This window comes from Struthio camelus, chromosome 1 (assembly GCF_040807025.1).
Source record: "Struthio camelus isolate bStrCam1 chromosome 1, bStrCam1.hap1, whole genome shotgun sequence".
Lineage (NCBI taxonomy): Eukaryota > Metazoa > Chordata > Aves > Struthioniformes > Struthionidae > Struthio > Struthio camelus.
The window spans coordinates 57,169,837-57,194,584 of NC_090942.1; the positions used below are offsets into that span (position 1 = coordinate 57,169,837).

Below are 24,748 nucleotides of genomic sequence, written 5' to 3' on the forward strand. Positions count from 1 at the left end.
AGGAGTTCCCCTGTGACGGCTGCTTTGATGACCTATGTTAACTGAGTTAGATGCAATCGACCGTTTCTGGACAGGAGTCTACACTGTAGACCTGTACCACCACCGTTGTGATCGGTAATGATTTATTCCTGCCCTGTCTTGCAAGGAGTCAGGGAGGAGAAGCCGAAAGTTAAAGAGACTGTGGTCCTCCTTGTCTCCTAGTGACAGTGCCTTGTGTGATGAAGCCTCTTACGGTAAGTTCGTGTTTTCTGTCCATTATTGTGGTGATCAAGGCTATGGGGCATATCTATAAATGCAAGAAATGGAAGTAGTTTGAACTCATGTATGACTATTTTCAGTAAAGCAATTCCTTCCCGTGATTAATCTCTGGAAAGGTGAATTTGGGTTGCTGATTATGCAGAAGACTGATGTCTGAGAACTGTTTTCTAGCTCTTTTATTGAGAAAAGATCTTTCAGAAATGATGACAGTCTCTATTAGGCCATTATTTTATAGTACTATTCTCTAATATAGTTCATTTAAGAAAATTATTAGAAAAGAAGGAAAGGCCTACTTTCCTCTTTCCACCCTTATTGTACAAAACCCTTTTTACCATGTTAAATAGTTGAAACTTTAAGCTTTAGACTCTTTCAAAGGTGAAATTCATGTGAAATTCCCGGATTTTTCTCACATGTGTCGCTTTGATGCAATTGGCACTATGCAGAAAAGGAGACAAAATACATATAGTTTATTTCTCAATGCTGGAGTTACTTGTGCAAAATAGAGGTTTAATTTTTCTCTCTACTTTTTCACTCTTTAAAAGCGTAGGGGATGGGGGTGAGGGTGAGTCAATTGGCTGAACTAATTCTCCCCTGGAGAGAAAAGCTTTCTACTGAGTAATCTTTGCCCTTGTCTTTTTTCACAGTGGACAGAGCAAAAATAGGATGTGAGCTAAAAATACTTATGCATTTTTCTTGTGGTCTTCCTTATCTGGATTATCACGGCACTCAAGGGAGTCACAATATTGCAAACTGATCTTTCATAAGCCAGCTGAGATGCATTAAGGGTGATTTTGGCTAAGACTGACCAGAATGGAGCGTTCCCGTGTTGCTTTGCACAAAGAGAGGACTTAATGTCCCAGGATAGGAAAGAAAAAAACCCTGCAGAGTACAGGCTAGCTAATAAGTTCGCGCTGTTTCCGACACGCTCGCGTGAAAAGTTTTCATGTGCCCCCTCGCTGCACTCACTATTATTGTTTCACATCCAACTTTTTTATTACATCCATTTTGCCTTCCTCTCAGGCTTTCTACCAAGCCAGCACAGAGGAATTAGAGGGCCTTTCTTAAAGCCGAGCAGTTTGCTTATAGAGAGGAGCCGAGCTGCTCCCGGGCCGGAAGGGATGAGAACCATCTGCTTTATCTGCCTCCTTCCAAGGCAGTCAGGCAAGCTTTACCCCAAAGGTGAGGTGAGGGTCTTCCTGCCAGAAATACCTGAAAACTCTTAGCACCAGATTGTTGGTTGACTTCTAAAACTTTATGTGTACATCAGAAAACAAAAGGAAAATAAATCTACGGCGGCTTCTAAATCGCGTAGAAGAGTGTGGAGTGAGAGCTGGTCTTGTGAAATTTGGGCTCTTCAGTGAAAAATATTGAACGGCTCCAAATGTAATTTGTAATGCTGATTGAGCAAAGTTGTGGCGTCACGTCTTCAAGCTTCATCTGTTTCCGGAGCAGGTCTTTTTAGGTGCAACTTCAACATACTTTAAATCAGAACAGGTACTTTTTGTTCTGAGTCAATTCACAGCCAGTTCACCAATCTCTTATTTAAATATTATGTGTAGAAAACTGATAAAAAATTCACAGCAGGTAATTAACTTTTTTTTTTTAAATATAAGATTACTCCAAATTCTCTTGGCCAGAATACATATGATTCCCCCCCACCTTTCACAACTTAAAGCATTTGTCAAAACATTGACAAGTCTAATCTGTGAGTATATCGGTTGTTTGTTAAAACTTATCTAAGCCTAAAGGCAGATGTTAGCCTGCCAGACAGGGAGTCCTGGGTGGATGGAGCCGGCACATGTGAGACAGGCAAACTGTCGCTGTATCCATGCAAGGCATGCACAAGCACGCTCAGATGATGCAGTCCTTTGTGTTCCTGCAAACGCTCTCACATCACTGAACACGCTATCCAAAAGCTTGGGTTTTGGTGGGTGGGAAATAGGCTTTATTCTCCAGGAGGAGGATGGGATCCCCCGGAGGGTCTCGTTCCTTCCAGTCCATGGACATGCGGCCCTTTTCTCCTTTTCCTCTCTGAGGAAATGGGAGAGCTGTAAATGAGAGGTTGCTGTGGCGGAAGGTGATTCATAAAAGGGGAAGGAATCCATTTCTCATTTACGCAAAGGTCCGTTTACGTTGCTGTGATTACATAAAGCACCTTCAGGGGATTGCGAGTTACTGTTTCATCCCCTTTGAGATTCTTAAATGAGAGCAGAGGGAAGAAATCTGGTTAGGTTTTGTTTACATGGGGAGTTGTTCGGGAACAGTTGATGAAAATTAATTTCCTGAGTAACTGCATAACTTCAGGAGCAGGAGAGCCCGTATGGGCAATTAGTTTAAATTCACACTATTCTTTAATTCCCATAAACTTTTGCAGATGGCACTGTCTGCAAAGACCATCAGCCCCATAGCAGGGTGACAGTTTTTCTCACTACCTGAAAGAGGGGATACGTTCTGCCTTTTTTCTAGGCCCTTTCTTTTCATAACCCACACTTCATTTATCCAATTGTAAAAAAACCCCAAAACCTGCAAGCCTTCTCTCTGGAAACATGCAAACATGTAGGAAAAACTAAATAAGTGAAGGTAACCAAAGCCGCACTTTTGGAAACTAATGCACGCAGCACAGGCCTCCTCAGGAGGCTTGGTTCATGGTAGTGGACGCTTGCACCATTTTCAAGACAGTCACTGCCCATGGTAATTTTTTGCTGCTGGCCATCTTATGTGTTCCTATTTGTTGCAGAAAAACTACCAAAGAAAAGTACCCAACGAATATTCTGGGCACATTTGCCACCTATAGAAAATTGACAGCTACACCCACTCCTTACTGTAGGAATAGTGCCAGGCTGAATCTGCATCCTTAAATTTCATCTCGGATGTGCTGCATACTGAAAGCTCTCAGCAGATAAAGTCTAGGTAGAAGGCAGCTTGTCCTCTTGATTGTCTGTAACGTGAGCAAACAGCTAATCTGTGTGAAAACATCCCATTATTTCTGCCATGTACTCTTACCCTCTGCCGGCTCGCTGCTTCCTTCCACCTGCCAGGTCCTGTCTGTTAACCCGGAAGCTCTGCGGAGGCAGGGATTGTCACTCGCTCCATTTGCGCAATGCATGGCTTGATGGACTTTCGCATGGTCCTGACGCCCACCTAAGGCTATTGCTAAGTATCCACTGTTAAAACGCAACTGCATCACATCACAGCATATCTTCTGCACTACTTCTTCTACCACATCTGGTTCATTAACCACTCTTCCACCTGCAGCAGCTTCGTAGTCTGCTCCAGAAAGCAGTATATTTGAGTTGTTTTGGGCCAGAAGGGGCTCCTAGGTTTCCACCAAGGGCCGTTTCTGCTGAACACTCTTAAGGTAGCCTTCTCTTGTAGCTTATGGGAACCCCCAGCATTACTGGCTCTGTTGTCTTGGAAACTGCAGCAATATAATACAGCAAAAATTACACAAAATGGGCCCTAACCCACAAAATGTTACACAAGTCAAAACCAGCCATTAGGTTGCTGCCCGAGGTCAATGTTTATTTCTTTGCACTGACTTAGACAAGCAGCCACCTCTAGAAAGAGGAATGGATGTTCCTCAAGCAAGCAAGAATCCCAAGGGGAGCTCAAAACTTTGACCGATGTGAAGGTTGCACGTTTCAAAATGCGCTGCCACTGGGTATTCATGCCCCTGTAAACCCAGGTGAAAACAAGAACCTGCTGTAAAGGTATCAGCGGCTACAGGTACAGGGGCACCATCTGCCTGTGGTCCCCCCACAAGCCCCTACGACATCCTGAATGTGTAGCACATTGCAGCCAGGGCCCATGGGCAGCCTGCCCCTCTGTGTGGCTTAAACAACTGTGGGGTTTCCCACTCCCATAACATTTGTGGATGCTAGAGGAACAAGCATTGGTGGATCCTGGGAGCTGTTTCGAAGCACTGAGAAGGAAGGCTTGTGCATGAGCATCCTTCCCTTCCTTCCCCTGCTCCGAGCTGACTTTCTGCCCACCTCATGCCCGCTCGACTGCTGTGAATTCCTCGATTCTCTGCTGCTTGACAACCTCTCCTCCCTTGCCTGTGGCATCTGTTGCTCAGTGTCCCGGGGGAGTTTGTTGGCCTTTCTGGAGGTGTCGACCCGACGGGCATATTATCGGTATTGTCATCACTAGTTATTTTCGATTGTGGAATTTGACGCCACGGCCATGTACTTCCGCTTGCAGCCTCAGAAAGCACAGATGGTTTAGAGGTGCGGAAGGATGAATTTCTTCTTCCGGATTCTGAATTTAAGAGACAGGTACCCTCCTCATTTTACCTATTCTTAATAATGGGTGAAGAAGGGTTTTTATTATAACCATCGTTCAGCGCTCTTCACATTTCACACCTATACAACTTTGCTGATCCAGCCCGTCCCCTCCCACTAATTCTGCTTCGTGGTGTAATACTCTTTTATCTCTCGGGCAATCAGCAGACTCATTCCCTCACTGTGCTGGTAGCCCTTCAACTGGCAAGAAGGATGCGCTTAAAGAAAAGGCCAGTTCTGTTTCAGTAGGTGTCGGACATCCCCACTGCAAAACGCTCACTGCATTGTTAAGGAGGAGGGAGAGCAAGAGAGGAGGGAGGGAAGGCTGACGACAGCCAGCGGGTACCTTGTCGGTATGGTTTTTGACTCCTTTTGCCTGTTATTTCCCTTGTCATATTGGAGTTGCTGATCACAAGCATGGCACGGTGGGAAACGGGGATCCGTAGGCATTTCAAAGCAAGTGACCAGGAGGCTTGAACAGGCGGGTCCTGCCCGTCCGTCGACACGCACAGGGCACGGGGGGAGCCGGGCAGCGCTAACGGGAGGTGACTGCAGCCCCTTCTCCGCGCTGCTGACGCCCATCTTTAACGTATACGCTTGTCAGGGCTGATCCTGGCTCCCTTTGCTAGGGGCTCGGTACAAAGATGTTAGTGGAAGGTCTCCTTGGGGCTCAACTCAGGCCTGCGAGTTTTGGGGCTCGGGGTGTGCAGGAACTGTGTTGAGGGGGGAGCACAAGAGCGATGTGCCCGGCCGTGACTCTGGGGTGCAGACAGAGCAACGGCGCTGCCGGAAATCTGCGCCTCTCTGCGCTCTCGTCTAAGAGGCATCCTGCTGTCCCTGTAAAAATGCCTGCGATATCTTGGGGTAATATTCAAAATGTTGCAACGGTAGCTGCAGCCTAAGCTGTGCGGGAGCTCCGTGATGGGGACTGAACTTAGCTGAGATTCAGAGTGACGGGAAAGAAGGAAGTAAGCAATGTTTTTGTGCAGTATCTTTATGTCACTTTTATTTTGAGTGTGTGTGTGATGGCAAGTGGGAGAGAGCCTACCAAGTCCTTCAGTGGGTGTGTTCTGGGGACTGACTGCATGAGTTGTTGCACTCATCCTTTTCCCATTCATCCCTCCTCTGTTTTCCCATTCTCTTTCTCATTTTCTCCCCCTCATTTTTTTTTTTTTTTTTACCACTTCAGCCATTCTTGACAGGAGCCTTGTTTAGCAGGTTTAGCAGGGCCTACTAGTGCTGACACAGAAACACACTGATCTTTTCTCTTGCTGTTTTTCCCCTTTTCCTCTTCTAGGATTAACTTGCCCAATGATTTCCAGTTATCAGCAATAGAAAACACGTTTTCTCGCTGAGAGCTCACAGCTTCTGTCATTTTCCAGCACTATAACAGCTGCTGGGACCTGTTATTACTTCAGCAAAGGCAAATTTAAAACGTGAGAGAGGCCTTCAGAAAAGACCTTCAGCAATTCCCAGTGATTTAGAAACCGAGAGCCATCCACAGGCTCTGGCAGAGGGGAGGGCAAACAGCCGAGGCCTTCTGAAGGAAAATTACTTTGCTGGGTCAGTACTAGTCGTGCCAAGGTTTTAGAGCTGGGTAAGGAGCAGAGGATTGATCCAGCTCTCTGTGAGCTCATTCAGCTCCCAGGAGAGGGTGGTCGGTAGCAGCCAGAGCTCTGTCTGGACTAATTCACGTGTCTCCTCACCTTGGTGGGAGCGCCTGGGTCCCCACGATGTTGCAGGTGGCAGTGTAGAGGTTTCTGAGCCCTTGAGGGTGGAAGTATGTAGATGCTTGCTCCTCAAAGGGGAGTCTTTCATATGCTGGGTTAGAAAAGGGCACCCGCAAAGGGAATGCCAAACAGATAACAAACTGTGGAGAAACCAGCCGGAGTGAAACAGTAGGAGGCACTGAGACCTGTAGTATGTTTGAATTTCTTCTTCTTCCTGGGGCTAGGTGCTGCCATCGTCCTTGTGGGACTCTGAGTGAAGGCCTAGGGGAAAAAAAAAACCCATTTTCACAGGCCTGGGAAAAACACTGTCTGATATTGGAGGAAAGAGTGATCCCAACTCCAGCCTGATGATGATGCAGAGATATTGACTGAGGCTGTGGCGCTGGAGCTGCATTTTAACGCAGGGTTTTTGCTGCGGCTGGAGGGATTGCTGTCCTTGCCGCCTGCCCCAGCGGTGCCAGTCCCGCGCCATGGTGTGTTCCTGTGCCTGCATTGGGACCCGTGTTGGGAAAACCGTTCCCTGTTTGGTAGACCCTGTACAGAAGAGGGTTGTGGCCTTTGTGGCTTAAGTCTGTTTTGAGGCTCGGGAACATGATTAGATGAGGGCAGCAGGATGGGGAGGGAGCTGAGCTCATTTAGACCCACCAAGGGCAGAACTGGCTCAGCAAAGGGTGGCGAAGCAGCAGGTGGGAGCAAGGGAGGGTGCAGAAAGCTCAGGGGCAGGTGGGGAAGGAAGGAGGTGAGCGCAGGCCTGGGGAGGGCGAGCTGCCATATCCAGGGGCATCAGCAATGAGCCTGAGACTTTCACCTCCTCATCTCCACAGGCTATTTCTCTGCCATTGCTTGATGGGAGACTGAGTTCAAGGTCTTTACATTTGAACTTCCAGATTTTGCCCAGTCTGTCTTCTAAATAATTCCTGTGGGCCTTGGTTTCAAATGGTTGCTGCCTAAAAGAGAGGGACTACCATCACCTTGATTTCTCTTTGGGTAGTTTCTAGGGTAGGTCTTTCTGAGAAACCTTACATTTCTCCTTCTCCTGAAGATGCTTCACCAGGTGTGTCCCAAGGGCATCCACTGCACACTCTGAACTCGTGTCGCACCAGCTCTTTCCTTTCGATCTCTTGCCTGCAGCTTAGGAGAAAGCTATGTGAATCACCTCATTTAGCATTTCCCAAATTTCAGAAGGGACATGAGACACTTGAGGATGATAGCATGAGCAGGACACTATTTAGCATCTCTGTTTCTGACACTGGCCACATTCCTGGTGGTGGGAAGGAGGAGGCGTGAGTGCCCATGGGAAAGGGGTGTGGAGCGAAACAGCCTGAGAGCTGCTGACGCAACTGCTGCTCCTGGCAATGCCGAGGGGGTGGCCTGCATAAAACCGAATGGTGCTTGGAGACTTTGGGATGAATTCCTGCCTCCTCAAGAACGAGGCTGGGATTGCTGCAGTGCTTCGGGGGCTGAGCTGCTATTTTTTGGTGGGCTCCACTTTTCCCCTTGGAAAAAAGGGAGCAGGCTCCTCATTTTCCCACCTCATTTTTCGGTGCAGGGGCCTACACAATCCCATCTGATGACATGGGAGAAGCCTCACCAGAAAAAGGGAAGGACGCTCTGACCCCTCGGCTCCCTCCTTTTCTTCCTCCACCATGCCAGTCATTCAGTGTCTGGCAGGTACCTTGCGCTGTGCTTGCCCACATTGCAAGTCCCACACTCTTCTAAGAGCAACTACGTGCCTGGTTGCTTGAGGCAACTAACAGATTAGAGCAGTCTCTTCTGATGACCGCTACCATCCCAGCGCAACAGCCGACAGGATGACAAAAGTTCCTCAGGGCAGCTGGACAATAGCAGAGAGAGTTTGTCGGCATTTTTTATTGTTAGTTTTAGCCATGATATCACTGATGAAATCAATACTTTTGTTTAAATCATCTTTTTAACAACAAAAGTGAAGCTTATTTCCTACAAAATTTCCCCCCCCTTTTTTTTTTTTTGCTGAAATGATCTTGTTTAAAATGCCCTTGGCTGATATTAATTATATGCCAAGTCTTATCTTAATCTGTCTAAATAAAGGGTGGGAAAGGGCCAAGATCTAATATATGTGATGTCAGTATTCCTGTTGCTTTAAACAGAACTAACTTGTATTAATTTTTAACTAGTAATAGGAAAACAAAATGATAGCTCTACAACAGAGGATAGAAATAAATGCTATCAAGGAAGCCAAATAATTCCCCACCTGCCGGCGCTGCCCTTTTCCAGCTCTCCTGGGGAAGACTGTGTAGCAAAGCACACAAACACAGGTATGTGCAGAAGGGCACAATAATAGGTCTCTATATCTTAAAGGCACACCATCACCACCACGTTTGATGAGTATGACAAAGAAGTTAAGCTGCCAACTCTGCCCTGAGGTCACTCTAATCGGCACGTTTACTTTTCAGTACAGTGAAAATCCTTCGCGTTTGATGTATGAGCAATCAAAAGATCGGCTAAAATTAAGCGAGAGAGCAGTGAGGCCCTGGGGTCATATTTTGAATTCCATCCGTCACGCCTGTAGCTCTGGAGGTGCTTTGAAGCCGTTTGGTCCGGGGCTACCTCGCGGCACGGCACAGCTCCGCGCTTGGGAGAGGGGCCGGCGAGTTGTGCGCAGCGCAGGTCGATGGCCCGATCTTCAACGGATGTAAATGGGCCGCTGAAGTGGTGGAGACGCGGGTTCGTAGTCTGCGCGCAGTGCGGGCACGGGGCTGCAACAGCTCTGCCCCTCCTTGGGTTTCCGCCGAAGTCCCTGGGCTAATCCTTGCCCTCCCTTAAATTCTCACTACTGCGGTGAGAGCCTCGGTTAGCTAGCTCAGCCTGGATGCTCTGTAACCTATTAACTATTTAATATCTATCCAACAAACTAGCCCAACTACGGACAAACTCATTCTTTATTTCATTAAGAAATCTGCCTATTAAGAAGTCTGTGAAAGGTTTTTGTTAACCTGCCCAAAAACATTGCTTCTCTGGCTCGAAAAAAAAGCATGAATGGTCTCCCCTAGTGTAGGCGAAGCTTATTGCAAGGGTGTTAGTATTTAAGGTTAATTTCTCAACAACGACGGTAATTTTATCTTCTTTAAAGGCAGATAATCATCCTCCCAGCTTCTCTAGGATGCAGAAAGCAGCATGTTTCCCTTCACAGTTGTTGGCACTGTAACCGGGCAGGGTCCCCGTCTACGCATTCGCTGTGCTGCCAAGATGTTGCAACCAGCATTTTTATGACGTTTGTCTGGAGCAAAGCTGCCCGCGGGGGTTTTTATCCTTCAGTCACTGGCGGAGGTCAATGAGGCAGCGGCTCCAGCGGGCAAGTAGTCATCACGGCTGCAGTTCGAGGGGCCTCCGTGGTTTCTTGGTGGCTTTTCTTCATCTCTGTCAATATAGCCTGTGGTTCCCATGACACCTGTTTCAGCTCGTTTGCTTCCTTTTTTCTCCGTGATCCCGTCGCGGGCTGGGCAGAACGGGATGTCACCTCGGCGGCGCACGAAACGAGAAGGTTAAGGCAAAGGGTTTTCCCCAGGTTAACCGCTGTTCCCCTCTGCGGGCAAACCGGGCGGTTGGCTCACGGGCAGGGGGGTGGATTTCGGCTGCCGCCAGCGCCCGGTGGCATCACGGCCCCGCGTGTTCCTGCCGCCGGCGCTCCTCGTTCGGCCACGAGGGCGAGCGTCCCAGCAGAGTCAGCGCAGATGTTGTTGGGGTGCCAACAAAACCAGGCACGAGCTCTTTTCCCTCCCGCTAAGGATCCGCTGGCGCAGGCCGCCCCGCCGAGCGAGCCCGTTTATAACCTCCGTGCGTGATCCCCCACGGCAGCCGGCTGCCGTAACGACTGCATTTCCCAGCGTGTTTTTTTTTTTTAATTAATTAATTAATTTCTTCTTCTGCGGAAGAAGCGAGCGCGTCGCTCAGCTTCCTGTCTGGAGCAAACCAGCCACGCCGGGAACTGAAGCCACGTCCGGATGGGTCCGGGGCTGCGAGCGAGGAGAGCTGGCCCGTTTGCAGACGGCTGGATTTCAGCCTGGTCCTGGAGGTGCTGCCACGGCCCCGCCGGCCCTCGTTCAGCCCCGCTGGGTCTGCGGCAGCGGGTAGTACGCGCTGTGGTGGGCACAGCGATACCGCAAGGGCATGGCAGCCCGTAGGTCCTTCAGCAGTACGAGGAGACGCTCACGGCCGGAGGAGGCAGGGCACGGCGGCCAAACCGTTGCGATGGCCTGCGTTTCCCCGCTGGCCCAGGGCAGGGGAGGGGGCGGCCGGCTGCTTTAGCTGGACTTGCACCACCCGGCTGCAGCGCCAAAGGCTCTTCCTTCGGCTGGGGGTAATGCCTACTGAAGCCTTTAATGAGTCGGTCCAGGGAACAGACCTGGCAGAAAGCTTTCGTGTTTGTTTTTTCAAAGCTCTGCTTCACTTTTTTTGTTTTATTGCATTCTAACTAGTCAGACCGGCTCCCCGCGGGATCAGGCGGCCGGCAGCGTCGGCACAAGGGGAGCGATGGCCAGGAAAGGAGATATGCAGGGAATCGTCTTTCCGTGGCAGAGCTCTCCTGCCAAGAGGGAGAGTTTGGGAGGCCGTAACGATGAGCGGAAAGCCAGTTTACAAAGAAAACGCTTGTACGTTGATCTGCAACCCAAACTTCTTTACCTGCAGACTGATGGACAGCAGCACCATCAAGCCTTCATGGCTTCGTTTTTCCCCTGCCTCTCCCATCCACCAGGAAGGTAGTAGCAAGCGCAATTCCCCAAGCAGTACTCATGTAAGAAAAAAAAATGCAGACCCTTGAATGCAATGCCAGCCTGGGAGAGAGGGTAGTGGGAACAGGATGGAGAGGACAGAGTCGTGACAGCCTGCAGGTGCTTTCTTGGCCACAAGTGAGATTAGCCCTGAAGGAGCGTTTCCTCCCCTTCCTAAACAGCAAGTAACTCGGACCACCTCCTACTGGGCTTTGCTTGACCAGGTTGTCCCTAGAGAAGCCAGAAATGGTTGGGCCCATGGGGGCTAAACTTTATTAGGGCCTCTTGGAGCTGTTCCCACTCAAACAAGGCGTGTAGGCAAGGGCCAGCTGAGTCACCGCTGTGGGAGAGGCTGCAGCCAGCAGATAAAAGGTCTGTATCTCCAGGAGCTGTCAGTACGAGTGCTAAATTAAGTGTAAGAGAAACATGTTGTGCTTAAAGCTCAATTTACTGCTTCTTTTCATCATGAAAGCTTGCACTCATGCTTTTACTATGCCCCTTGCTTTTTAACTCTAGTGTGGGGAGCTGTTACTACCATTGGCTATTTCAGCAGCAAGTTTTGCCCCAGGTTCAGCCCATGCCCATGCGTGGGCAGCTTGAACAAGCTGTGGTTTAAGTGGGCAGCAACCTTTTCACTGACTGGCTAAGTGGCGGTCAGGCTGCAGGAGGGTGAGAAGCAGGGGTTTGTGGTGGGACGCCCAAAAGCTCTGTAAAAGGAAGCAGGCCTGCAATTAGAGTTGGGATCCGTGGCTGAGATTGAGAGTATGTAACAGCATAAATGCCATCCGCTTCTGCGAGTTTTGTGTTTGCGAAGTGGAATTACCAGTGAAACCCCATGCATTGAATGTTTTCCTGTTATTCTCTTCTGTTTTGCTCTTGGAAATAGTATCTTTTGCAGACTCTTTCCCCAGGTGCTCATAAGGCTTCTCAGTTAGGAGGAGCGTATAGGTCTTCAAGTAACGTTGGTAAAATCATTTCCCCTTCCTCAGATTTCCCTTGAAAGTTGTTATTGCTGGTTTCTCACACAATGGTTCTTTCTCTCATCACCAGAGGTTTTCAAGGGAACCAGCCTGATAAGACCGCAGTCTCTGATACAGAGAAAAAAATGAAGGTGAGGAAGGGCACTTTTCAGATCACTTTTGTTTATGGAGTAGCAAAAAAAGTGGACACCCCCGCCTTTCTTTTTCTCCATTTGAAGATTACCTCTATGCACAGTCATGTGGAACAGACTTAGTCAGTAGAACAAGTGGCACAACCACGCATCTGGGTTTTCTTTTGATGCATTTGTTCCCCCCCCCCCCCCGAACTGTTATCTGGATGGACTACGAGCATTTGTCCGAGATTTCCAGGGCTGCACCTCTGACCCGGCTTCAGGACATCTGGAAACACCAGAACAGCCACAGACCGTGCTGTGCCTGGGTCCCACCTTGTTCTGCCTGGGAAACGCAGGCAGGAACATGGGAGACCTACACTGCTGCTTCCAGGCAGAGCTGTTTGAACACCTGGGGCTATATTTTCGTTAAGGGCTTTTTGTGGCAACACCAGTACTCCTCCTACTTATTTTTTTAGGTCCATTCCCTAATGTGGTTCAACACTTGGCTCTAGGAATTATTGTGCTGGCGCTGCAGAGGTGGCAATGTGCTGAGATGCAGCTGAGAAAAGGAATGGTCAGAGATGTAAGGGGGGAAGTGGTGACTCCATGAGAGTCATGAGCTACTGAGGACCTTGAAACAGGAGCTAATGGCCTCAGATTTGTGTCCAGAGAACTACCATATGGACTCAGAAATAAAGCCACCGAGCAGGACAGAAAACGTTTATTTTTATAGTGATATTATCAGGGAAATAGGATGACGTTCAGGCTTTTTTAATCACCAGAGCACAGATGGCACGAGCAAATCTGCACCAGCATCAGAGGCAGTGAGCTGATCGACTACCTACCTAAAACGCAGCCACCCTTCTTTTCCCTCTCCCGATCCCCGCTGCCAAGCTTCCCCTCAACGCCTCCCACTCAGGCAGCTCTGCCAGCGGCCTCCGCTCAGCTGCGGTGGATGTTCTCGCCGAGAGCGGGCTGCCGGAGCTCGTGCCGCCGCGTCACGTAGCCCTGCTCGCAGCAAATCCCAAAGCATAAATAAGCATGGATTGAGACACCCTGACCTCGCTGACGTTTGGGCTTTCCCTCTTGACATCGCTAGTGGACCAGCTCTTGAACGAGCAAATATAAGACCGCTTTGCCTATTTTGGACAGCGCCTGTTTTTCTTTGGATACCTTAGGCGTACCCTGTCGAAACAGCCAGAAAGGTCGTGCAGGCACGTTTATTTCTGCTGTGCAAGAAGCTTCTGACGGAGGCTGCATCCAGCTACTTTCGTGGTCACATTTTCACTGGCAAGCCCAGAACCCGTAATTCATTCATCAGTGGTTCAGATCCATCACGAGCAGCAATAGCACAGGTGGGTGTTTAGGGAGGATGTAAGTGCTCTTCCTCCACACCACAAGCCTTCCTATGTGACTGGATAGCTCAATTTAAATTAGCTTTGTCCTTTTACATTGCTGCCTCCGTCACAAAACTAAAAGGATAGCTAAATATACGTTATAGTTTTCTGAAGGTACATGTGGCTCCAGTGTCTTGCCTACCTATATCACCGCAGATCTGGCAGCCGAAAAGGCTGGGTCTAATTGTAAGAGGCAAAGGCAGTGCTGTAAAACAAACTTGTAATAGCTGAGTTTACCTGACTCGTTCCCTTATCAAGTCCTGTTTAAAGTTGCTGATAACGTTTCCAAGTAGTTCAGGCAGAAAGTTTCCATGTTGGGTATCTGACTGTGGCCTGTTTCGCATGTGGAAAGTTTCAGCTAAAACAACTCAGCTATTTCTCCAAAGCTGACTAAGGAAAATAAGCTTTGTTAGCATAAAAAGAAAACCACATCGTTTTTAGTTAAGAAGTTCTGAACTGAGCAGAGCTTCTCCTAGAAATTGCTCCTCCCAGATGCAGGATTCTGTTATGTTATTGGTATTATATTACCTATACGATATGATATTATTACAATTATTAGGTGATGTTATATTGATTATCATATTAATTATTATTCTGTTGAGAGAGGCTCCCTCTGGTGCATTCAGGACTCCTAGTGTTTGTGCGCAAGTGTAGGTGCTGGATGTGCGGGAGGGAGGAGAGAGGGGATAAAAAAGGAAACAAGAGGTGGGGGAAAAAAGCAGTGGTAGAAATTTGGGGTGAAGAAGATAACAAACGAGATCTGAAGAGAGGGAAAGATAGAGTGTGGGAGAGAGGGGAAGAGGCAGGACTCAGAGGCGCAACAAGAAAGATGATTTGAAGGCATCCCGGTGCTTCGCCAGTTCATGGGGCGCTGCAGTTCATTTCCTCAGCACTGTGCATGTTGAAACAGTCCGGAGACTTTGCTAACCTAACGGCAGCAATGTCATCCCGGGGCTGTCCTGTCAAGCGGAGAATGAGCAGGATGCCACAGCCATGAATCCGCCGCTGCGGAGGGCGGAGGGCTGGGACAGGGCTGCATGCTCTGGCCTGGGGCCAGCTGACGAGTGTCTTGTGCAAAGAGAAACAAAAAAAAATCCCAGACACAGCTTTGAGCCTGCTTTGTGCTATCTCAGACTGGATGGTGAGTGTTGGGCCGACAGTCTTATCCAAAGTAAGCCTGCAGACACTAGTATGCGCTGGTAGTTCCCTAGGCCTCCTATGTCCTTCTCATAAAAGAGACCCAAGGATTTTCCCAGATAAAAAAAGGCACATCATTTGGCAGACAGTTACATCTGGAAATCCACATGAATGAAAACATCCTGAGAACGCTGGCCTTGAAACAAAATGTCTGAAAGCTCAAAAACACAAACACAAGGGAACACAGAGTGCCCTGATGTGGTGCGTTACCATCACGTACCTCCTCTCTGCTAGCAAACACTGCCCTGCAGCAGCCATCGACTGTGTCCGGTGCGAAGCCCTGCAGAGAACGCCAGGCTGCTCCGCCAGAGCTTAAATACAGAGCAACAAGTATTTATATAATATAGTTTAAAACTTCTGTGCATTGCAGGGTGTTTGATTTCACCGGCAGCTCTGCAGCATGCCCACTAACTTTTAGGTGACACAGAAATGAGAAGCAGATCATTTTAGCATGATCTAACAGTGGAATTATTTGATTTTGGTTTTGGTACATACTGAAAATGCCAGCAGTTAAAGTACTGCAAACATGGCTCAGCAGCTCTTTGCCTCCCCGCTCACAGAGGAGCCAACGCTTATTAAAAGCTGAAGGTGATGCTTCCCCTTGACAGCATGCGTCCTGCTGACCCAGTGACAAGCCTTGTCTTACATACCTATCCGCCAAAGCACGGTGATCAGTTACACAGATATTTCCAACCTTCGTTTAAAAACCATTAGCAAAAAATGGAAAGAGGAAAGTCTGCCTGGGAAGCTCAACTTTGACCTTCAAATAATAAATTTTGACCATTAAGCTGACTTTAAATTTCCACTTTAAATGTCATTTCAACATTTTCTTTAGCTACTGCTACCTTTTTCTAATACAGTGCATGAATTTCATGACTATCTATTTCTGTTCTTATCTGAAGTTTTAACATTTCCTCCACTTCGGCTGAACCTGCTTTGGCACAGACTCTAAGACCCCAAAACACCCCAATGAAGAAGAGAAGGTGCCCTAGATGTGAAAAGCAGAGGTAATTTCTCAGTTTCAGATCGCTCATCTGTGCCAGACTCTTATACAGATCAGACACCTTCTCTCTGCACTTAAAGCTCACCAGGGAAAGGAAGAGACAAACAGAGAGAGAGAGTGGATCAATTCTGCAGTAAGGAGACAAATCACTGTCGTCAAATTTATTTGTCTCCATAACTGGAAGAAGTACTTTTTATAGACTGACAGATTTTAGAAGCGGAAAATCATGATGTGTTTGTCCTCTACGTGCAATGCCCAACAGAAGATTGTGCCATTCACTATATGCGTCATTTACTATATGTGCCAGGTTTCTGTTCAGTTTTAATTTACTGCTTCTAAGGGTTTTCAGCATCTCCCTTTCAGGGATTATTCAAATCAAGCAGAGATTATTGTCAGCTCTTTCCATTTTAGGCAGCCACCATCACCACAATTTTTGAGTGGCTCCCATACAAAAGTTCACAACAGGAGTGAAGTTCATAGAGAACTTAATGTAGCATCTGGTACTTTTCCGTCTTCAAAGTAAGTACTTGGAGAAAAGGTTTTGTTTGGTTTCTTAGGCTTTGTGAAATTACTTATTTTAGGTTGCTTTATTTAGCTGATATTTTTGTTCCCTGTATTGAGCCAAAGCTTTCCTTTTCTCAAATTCACTTCAGTCCTCTGAGCTATTATGCTAGTATCGTCATAAACAATCCTCCTTCCTTGACATTTATATCCTCCCAAGTTTCATGAATAATCATCACATTCTCTTCTATGGTTGTCATTCAACTAAATTATATGGTTGTCATTCAACCCAGTCGTATATTTGACTAGTTTAGACATTTGAAAGCACGGATTTCCTTTCACAAAGGAAAATTAAATACTCTTTAAAGCCCCTCTGGACTTGAGGCACCCGTACCCAATACACGATATCTCTTCATAGCAAATACTTTCAGTTTTTGACTTGCTCTCTGCCTCCCTGTAAAAGTGTGACCGATCCCAGACAGTCTCGGGCCACTGACTTGTCTGAGAGACCCAGGCGTTAGTGCCAGGTATCACGAAGCACAGTCTACATGGGAGGATGAGCCAGCTGACTGTATAGTCCAGGATGATGGGTACATTTCAGGTGCAACAGAAGATAAGGGTCAGATGGTATAGGTATCCACCGTAGCGAGTGATAGCTGCAGCAAGTGATAACCCAGCAGATAAAAGAAAATCAGACATACAGCAATTGCAGTGTGTGTGACTCACTTCACCCTCAGCTGAGCTGGGGCAAGAGGAGCCTTAACGTTTTGGAGTATCTGGGTGCAGGCAGAGGCAATGAGCACAAAATGAAGGGTGAAGGGTCGGAAAAACCGGCATAAGGCCTGTACAGATCAGAGCCTCTACTAACGCATCTCAGTAGTAACAAACATACAGAAAAAATATCCCTGCAGGCCACTATCCTATCTATGGTGGAAACCAGCAAAAGATTTCTCCAGAAAATGTTCGAGAGAAGGATAGGATAATTTGCTCACAAAAGAAGTTATTTCTAATCCTGGGCTTTCCAAGGTTGTTCTGTGCCTTGAAGCAAGTGGGATTTTATCCCTCAAACATAAAGGAAATAATAAAAGTAACAGCCTCTAATTATCTTTTTTTTTTCTTTTACTCTAATCCTCTTTAAGACTTAAGCTAATTCTTGTTCTCAATGATCGTCTGTAAAATTCACTCACATAACATTATTCTGTAATAAATGCATCTCCAGCTATCCATTTCAAAATGTGTCACCGTTCAGATCCGCTGAGTCCTTATTCTGTACAGGAGTAAGCAGCAGCCAGTAGAGCATCTTTATAGTCTTTATTATTTTCTGCTTTTCTATTATGTTCCCTTTTCTGCATGTCTCCCTCATGCAGAACTCAAGAGTCATAGGGGGTTTCAGCATAGCAGTCTCTCCCTTCCTTTAATCATATCTGTCATTCCGTTCCAAACCTGTTCTCTTTTTCCAGTATCCATTTTTTGAAATGAGATCCCCAGGATATTTCAGGCAAAGCTGCCTCCTGACGTTGTATAACGGCACCAAACACTTTTCTGGAGGTATCAACTCTGCAGGGAGCCCTTTATCATGGGGCCCTTTAGCAAGACGTTTAACTCTGACCCTAAAAAATGGCTCTCTACAAGCAAACGGAGCTGCAGAGCGTCACCACTGAGGATGCTGAGCAGTCCCCAGTGTTAACTAACCACCCACAGACGGTTCTCCAGTTCACAGGGGCTGCTATCGAGAGAGCCCCGGCCAGGTGCCTTCTACTCTAGCTGTGTTCCCAGCACCTGGAAGAGAATTTGGAGTCTACCGGGCAATACTGCCACTCAAGGATATATTTCTTTGGAAACAAATTCAAATGGCTTCATCTGCTCTGTTTCAATATCGCTCTGAGTAGGGGCAGCGAAAAGTAGAAAGCAGCTCCAATATGCCAGAGAGAAAGAGCTGATTTATATTCTCTTTAGAGGTGAAATTTATTCCTCCTTCCTTAGTTCTTGCCTCTTTTTTCCCAGGGTGCTTGTTCCTCTATTTGTTATTTTGTAGGAAAATCCGGTCTGTCTGAGAGAAGCCTCTGCTACGTTCCCCAGATATTACTCTGCACTATTTCTTTTTTCCTTCCATTTGATTCATCTCTTTTTTCTCAGGCACAAATCAGAATATTCTGATTTCCCTCCAGAGCTTTTCTTTCCACTACTTTTAATATATATTTTAAATCACAGTTTAAAATGTTTACTCTTGCAGTTGTAAATCCTGGTACTAAGGCCGGAAGGCTAAATATTATGTTAATAAACCCTACCCAGACTAGGGAGAGTTTTGGAAATACCAGACAGAGTAGTTGGATTTTAGGTAAACAGATAAACTGAGGCAGGAGATGAGCTTGCAGTCAAGTTGGTGAAACCCTGCCGTACTCAGTGTATTCCTTGGTTGTGCCACACAGTTTCCTGTACTTCTGTGTGAAGCGTGTTCATCTGGGCACTGCCAAATTCCTGCTCCGGGGACCATTTAATGCAGCACAGCGATCTGAAGGTGATAGGCAAGATCAAAACACAAAGGAAAGACTTTCCTAGTGGATGGTGATTGTTCCGCACTAATTTCTGCCTTTGCAGTCTGCTTGCGTGGAAGCCTGTGGGGTCATGGCAGCCTCCAGTTCCTAAGTGGGCCTCTCGGATGCTCTTGGACCGCATGGTCTCTGGCCAGCACCTCTTCCAGCGAGAGGGACCCCATGGTACAGCTCCTTGAGCTCTGAAAATAGCTCTGAACTTTCCCAGCCTCTGCATGTGCTCCCTGGAGCTGCAGCCCTGGCGGGTGAGTCAGCTCTTTTGGGATGACATCGCAGCTGAGATCAGAGACACAGGCTTTGCAAAGAGAAATCTGAAAAGCCTCTTGTGCTCGCTGCTGCATCGGAGACATCTAAACAAAGTAAACATGTGAGAGTGACACACTTCCTCTCCCCAGACTGATTACTCACCTCTCTGGGGAGCCCCAGGGTTGCGCCAGGATCAGATCGCCTCTTTCCAAATCCTCCAGCTGCACCTTTTCTAGCAAGGAAATGGCTTCTCTTGCTTGGAGAACATAACTCCTTCAAGATCAGACTTTGGAGTCAGAATGTCAGCTGAGGGGGAAAAAAACAAAAAGACAGGCCTTAGACCATGCGCTAAACCAGAGCAGGCTCCAGCACCTTCCTTCACAGCAAGCTGCTGGAGTAGGAGGCTCCATCTAAAAGATCGATCCAGCACGTGAGAGCCCTTCCCGGCTCCCTCAACTGTTTGGTTGCTACCAGCTCTTGCTGCACGCTGGGCGTCTCTGTGACATGGATAAACTATAGAGACTACTGTAAATGCAACCGGAGGCACAAAATCAAAGGCATATGAACTGGACACAGACCTCTTCTCCATGTGGCCACATATTTGTATCCCCGAGATACTGCTGACACACAGTCTCAGTGTTTCAGTTCTTCTTCTGTGAATCAGTATGAACACTGAGGAGTAGGATAACAAGATTGGTGCTCTAAATCTGAAGGCCTTTTGAGAAAATTAGCTACTTGGTTGACCATGCCTTGCTAAAAGTAACAGGTCAGCCTAGCGAAAGGGCACTCTGTAAATGGCCTGAGATGCCTCCACAACGCTTTCAAGTCCAAGGTAATGAAAGCTGTTGCCAGATCAATACAATTGGTGTGGAAATATTTATTTCTGTCCATTTTACTAGCACATGAGTTGTTTTGCGCTGTTCTGAAGACAGAAGATGTCAGATACTTTCCTTTGCTTTCGAAGTGAGCAAAGAACTTTGATTTGTTGTCAGAAAGTTATTGATAATTTCTTAAGTCCAAAGACTGGAAATATTTATTTCTTACACTGTAATGCTCCTATCCTTGCTTGGCTGATAGTCATTCCTATCTTTCTTGTACTTTTTTTTTTTTTTAATCAGATAGATGTAATTTAGCTCTCACTTTACAAGTGGCAGAAACAGTAGAGTCCTCCTCTCTGTTCTCCTATCTTCTATTACAAGTCTTTGCATTGCCTCCATAGATCCCAAACGTTTTACAGGGAAAGTCCAGAATCATTAGACTTGGTAAATCAGAATTTCGCCCAAGATCACAATGCAGCAGTGGCAGGAAGAAACCCCTAAAACATGTTTCTTAGGCCCTCCTCTAATGCCTTATCCATTCAGCTATGCAGAGGAATGGGCCAATAGGCAAAGCCTTGACGTAATATTTAGTTAGGAAGGTAGTATTTACAACATCTGAAAAATATTTCTCCTTAAGCTGTGTGGGAAGGTCGGGGTCAGACTAGGGCTCTCTTGCCTCATTGCCTGCTGCCGCTGAATTGTGTGCATCGGTCTGGGAGACAAGGAAACAGCGTTAGCGAGTCAGTCCAAGGGAAGGAGCAAGGTGTGGGGCTTGGAGTTACGTGACCCAAACTCTCCTACGACAATTTTACCCTGCGATTCGGAGATGCTGCGTTCAGGGCTGGCGAGTCGCATGCAGCTGGACTACGTGAGTTTGGCTCCATCTATGGGACGCAGGAAAATACTACAGTAACTGTAGAATTTCGTCGACGAGGGGGCTGCCAGTTCGGCTCCTTTCCCACCCAAGGACTGTGGCCACCCTTCGACTTCTTTCATGAACCACAATGCATCTTTATCACTGCGCTTTTGGACTAGCGGTAAACATGTTTCCACTCGTGTGTCTCACGATTTGAAAACCATAGCCTTAAGTTAATCATTGATGTATTCCTTGATAGAATACAATGTGATTATTAAGCCTGAACTTTGATACCAGTTCAGCCACTTTTTATATGCACTTACCATTTCCCCAAACAATTTCTTTATCTGAAATTCTTGCACTTGGTGTCTGCCAAAAGAACACATATTTTTTTTTAATTTCAGTTGCTTTTGCCCTCTTTTTCCTGTGCGTTGCTACTTCTTTGAGTAGGTGAACAGCCAAAATCCTTTTGTTGAAAAGACAGATGGGAAGGTAGATCCTTTGCCCCGCAAAGCTTACATTGACAGAGCTATGTTAGTGTTTACAAAATAAAACAGCGGATCAACTTCAAACAGAAAATCCTTACTAAGAGAGGAAAAGCGGTTGTTTCTTATGCTTTGAACGCAGCCACTGAAATACCTCTCTAAGATGTTTATGTCCTCTCCCAAATCCCTTCTCAAGAGGCACTTGTGCTGCGGGGATTGCAAGACAGCAGCCAGCCACTGATGCGCAGGACATGGAAGACAAGAACAAATCCATGTGAAGAATCTGATTCTGCTAAAAATGTGCAAGCGACTGGTCTCTGTCAGCTGTTTTCCCCCTTGTAGTCTCTCACGCTTGCTTGTCATGACTTGATTAAACACAGCTGGGAACCTACCATCTCCTCCTAGTTCTACAATGCAACCCCAAACTCAACTGCTGCCTCTGGGAAGAGTTTCCCCAGGGCCATGGAAAGCCCCTACACACACACACACACACACACACACACACACACACACACAAAAAAAGCAGCTGCTGCTGTGGCCTGTGCAAACCACTGGGAATGTTGGGAACTGCCAAACTGCAAAGATGCATGTAACTAGTCAGAAGTCTAGCAGAACTAGCAGAATTTGTTACTTTCACACCAATCAATGTTTTAAGCTGGAATAGTTAGCTGTACCCACCAGGTTATTTTTTATTCGATTTGTCCATTAACCTAAAGCCAAGATAGTAAACATTATTAGGCATGTTCTGAGTTGTTGGGGCATTAAGGTTTCTTTAATAGCTTATGGTTTTAAGCAGAGTCATCTTCAGATGGCTGAAGGCCATCCAGCCTTTAAGGGTGAGCTTAGTGCTGAGCCATTTTAAGCACTTTATCTTTAGAAACGCTCTTAAGGGCACCTTTTAGCTTTGTTCTCTTTTGGTGTTTTTTCCCCGTTTCCCTGCCTTTCTTTAAAAAGACAGGAACTCCAAATGCAAAAACGAGTGCAAATGCTAAGTCAGTGATGACTAAGACATGAAGTCTGGAAAATCTAAGTATTTCTGCACAGGATTCCAAGCTCAGTCACTCATGGCAGGTACCCAAAAGTAACTCGCTTTTGTAATCATGCAGTGGTGCTCAGAACTCTGAAAAAGTATTCACACGCACTTAGAATTAGTCCCACTGCAACTAGGTTGAATTTTGCTGCATTTCAATATATCTCATTGGTGTTTTCAATGTTGAATATAAACCTTCCTCTAACAGTAGATCAAATGGAAGATGTAATATAATTGATGTGCCGCCTTCAACATTACTGTAGACTGTTCTTATGCATGTTAATAAAACATGAATTTAATTAAGTCATTTTAAATCTTAGTAAAACTGAAAGCTACTGAAAATAACAAAGAGGCCTTCAAAAGTAAAATAAAAATCATAGCTTATATGTAATATCTGTTCTTCACTTTTCACTATGCCCGCTGAAGACAGTAAGCTTTTATGGGCAAGCATATTTCTTTCTTCCTATTTCTCTCTCCTGTGTATTTATCAAAGTCTGTAAATACCTTTGGAACTTTAGAAATATGTAGTAATAAATACTGAAAACAATCAGTAGTATTGTCACATTACGACTGCATTAGAGACCTTAGCAAAACGATGAAATCTAAGCACAGAAACAAAGGCAAAGACTTCCATCTCTCAAATGGTCATCATTTTGAAGGAGGATAAGGCCTGATGAGTAGGACACTGGCTTGTGAATTGGAAATCTGAGTATTGCTGTGAGGTCTGCTGTCAATTTGTTGAATGTCCTGGACACGTCTTTTCTCCCTCACTGTAAATGCATCTATTAACCAGGCTCCTAAGCAAACGATTTCAAAAACTAGTTATACACCATTGCTACTAAGACCAGCAATGTAGGAGAGAAGGACATCCTGGCTTTCTCATCTGTTTGGAGCTATTCTCTCAGAGTCCTAAAGTGCTATTTTTAGGAAGCATGGGAGGAGAGGAAGGTAAATATTCCTGACTTGTCATTAAACCTAAAACTCCCTGACATACTATCATCCATGGGAAAATTTCATGTTTTTGACTTTTCTCTTTCACTAAACTACCTCTGGAGGGCTAACCCTGTCAAAGAGCACGGAGAAGAATTATGTTGCATCAAGATTTATGTGCGTAGCCATGACTGAACTGGATCTTGGGAATGAAAAGCAAAGAGCTGTAAATGTCAGCATTGGGAACTAGGGTGAGATAGTGGCTGGCTGGCAGTAGCTGGCTATGCCGTCTGCTTCTTCTTAACGTTCTTGTTTCATCAAGCTTCTTATCGTGAGTTTCATAGGTTAATTGTGCATGGCACGAACATTTTTTCCTAACTACTTCACATACATTTCTTTGCAGTTATATCATGTCCCCTAGTTCTTTGATTATAGAAGAGAATAAAGAAAGGCCAATCTTGCGTTCTTCATACCATTTATTATTTTATACTTCCCTCATGCTGCCTCTTCTTTGTTTTGAAAGACAATCCTAATTTCTTCAGCTTCCCAATGTAAGACAATCCTTCACCAAGCATTTTTACAGTCCTGTCATGATTTATGTCTGAAACATCCTTTTGAGAGACAATAAGCAGAAGTGAGAAGTGTCACGGGTACAGATGCACCAGTTACGTATAATGATATTACAATATTCCAACTATTCTATCCTATTCTTTATCTGCGGTATCATTCCTCGGCTTTCTTGACTCCTCAGTTAACCTAAGTTTTCATTATGGGTGGCTCACTGATTTGCACTGTCTTTTCCCAGCTGGTATCAATTAATTTGAAGTCAAGAACCATTGCTCTTTTCCAAGGGGGGAGGGGGAAGTCTTCAGAATGGAAAAATGCCTGCGGGGTACAGCTGTAATTATGGGCAAACACACCCCGCGTCCCAGCCCCGCACTCGGACTTTTCCTTTCTTTGTAGCTGCGCTGTGACTGGGACAAAGCTGGAAATTTCAGCCGCTGAAGCCTACAGGGCAGATAGCAGCAGCAAAACGGCACCGGCTGCCTCTGGCCACCTCTTGCGAGGCCTCCTGCTCCTCCAGCCCTGGGCTCCCACCCCGGCTCACCCGCAGGCCTGTGCGGGGGTGGGGGGGTCCCCTTTGGGCAGACACCACTGGGGGTTGGGGGAAGGCAGGGCGAAGGGGGCAGGCTGGCACTGCCCTCATCTCCATGCTCCCCAAAACCGCCTCCAGCGGGAGGCCTCACCCCAAACGCACAGCCTCGGGGGGGCCCTCGCCTTGGCCTGCGCTCACGGGTGAGGCCTGCGGCCGGGCCAGGGACTGCGCACAATGCCCACCGCACCCTTTGGAAGATAGCCCCCTCCCCCCCCCCCCCATAGAATAAAATTTAAAAAAAATTAAATTAAATTCAAAAAGAATTAGGGTTAAATAAAGCCAGGCGCCAGCTGGCCTGGCCTGTGAGGCCCTCTCCCTCCCCCGCAGCAGGAGACAAGCCCACCCCAGCCCCTAGGGCACCGCTGTCCCTTTAAGAGCCCAGACACGCCCCCTCCTCCGCGCCCGCCTCCCCGGGGACACACCGCCCCACCCCCGCCGATGACATCATTCCTCCTTTCCACCTCC

At 46.8% G+C, this 24,748-nt stretch overlaps 1 protein-coding gene across 1 annotated transcript in view; it reads left to right on the top strand.

Annotated features, from left to right (window-relative positions):
* Positions 1 to 24,748, top strand: part of MRTFA (myocardin related transcription factor A) — a 122,260-nt gene continuing 97,512 nt past the window's right edge. Inside the window, exon 1 of the mRNA XM_068941308.1 lies at positions 1 to 233. The gene's annotated coding sequence lies outside the window, so the exon portion shown is untranslated. The remainder of the gene's footprint in view (positions 234 to 24,748) is intronic.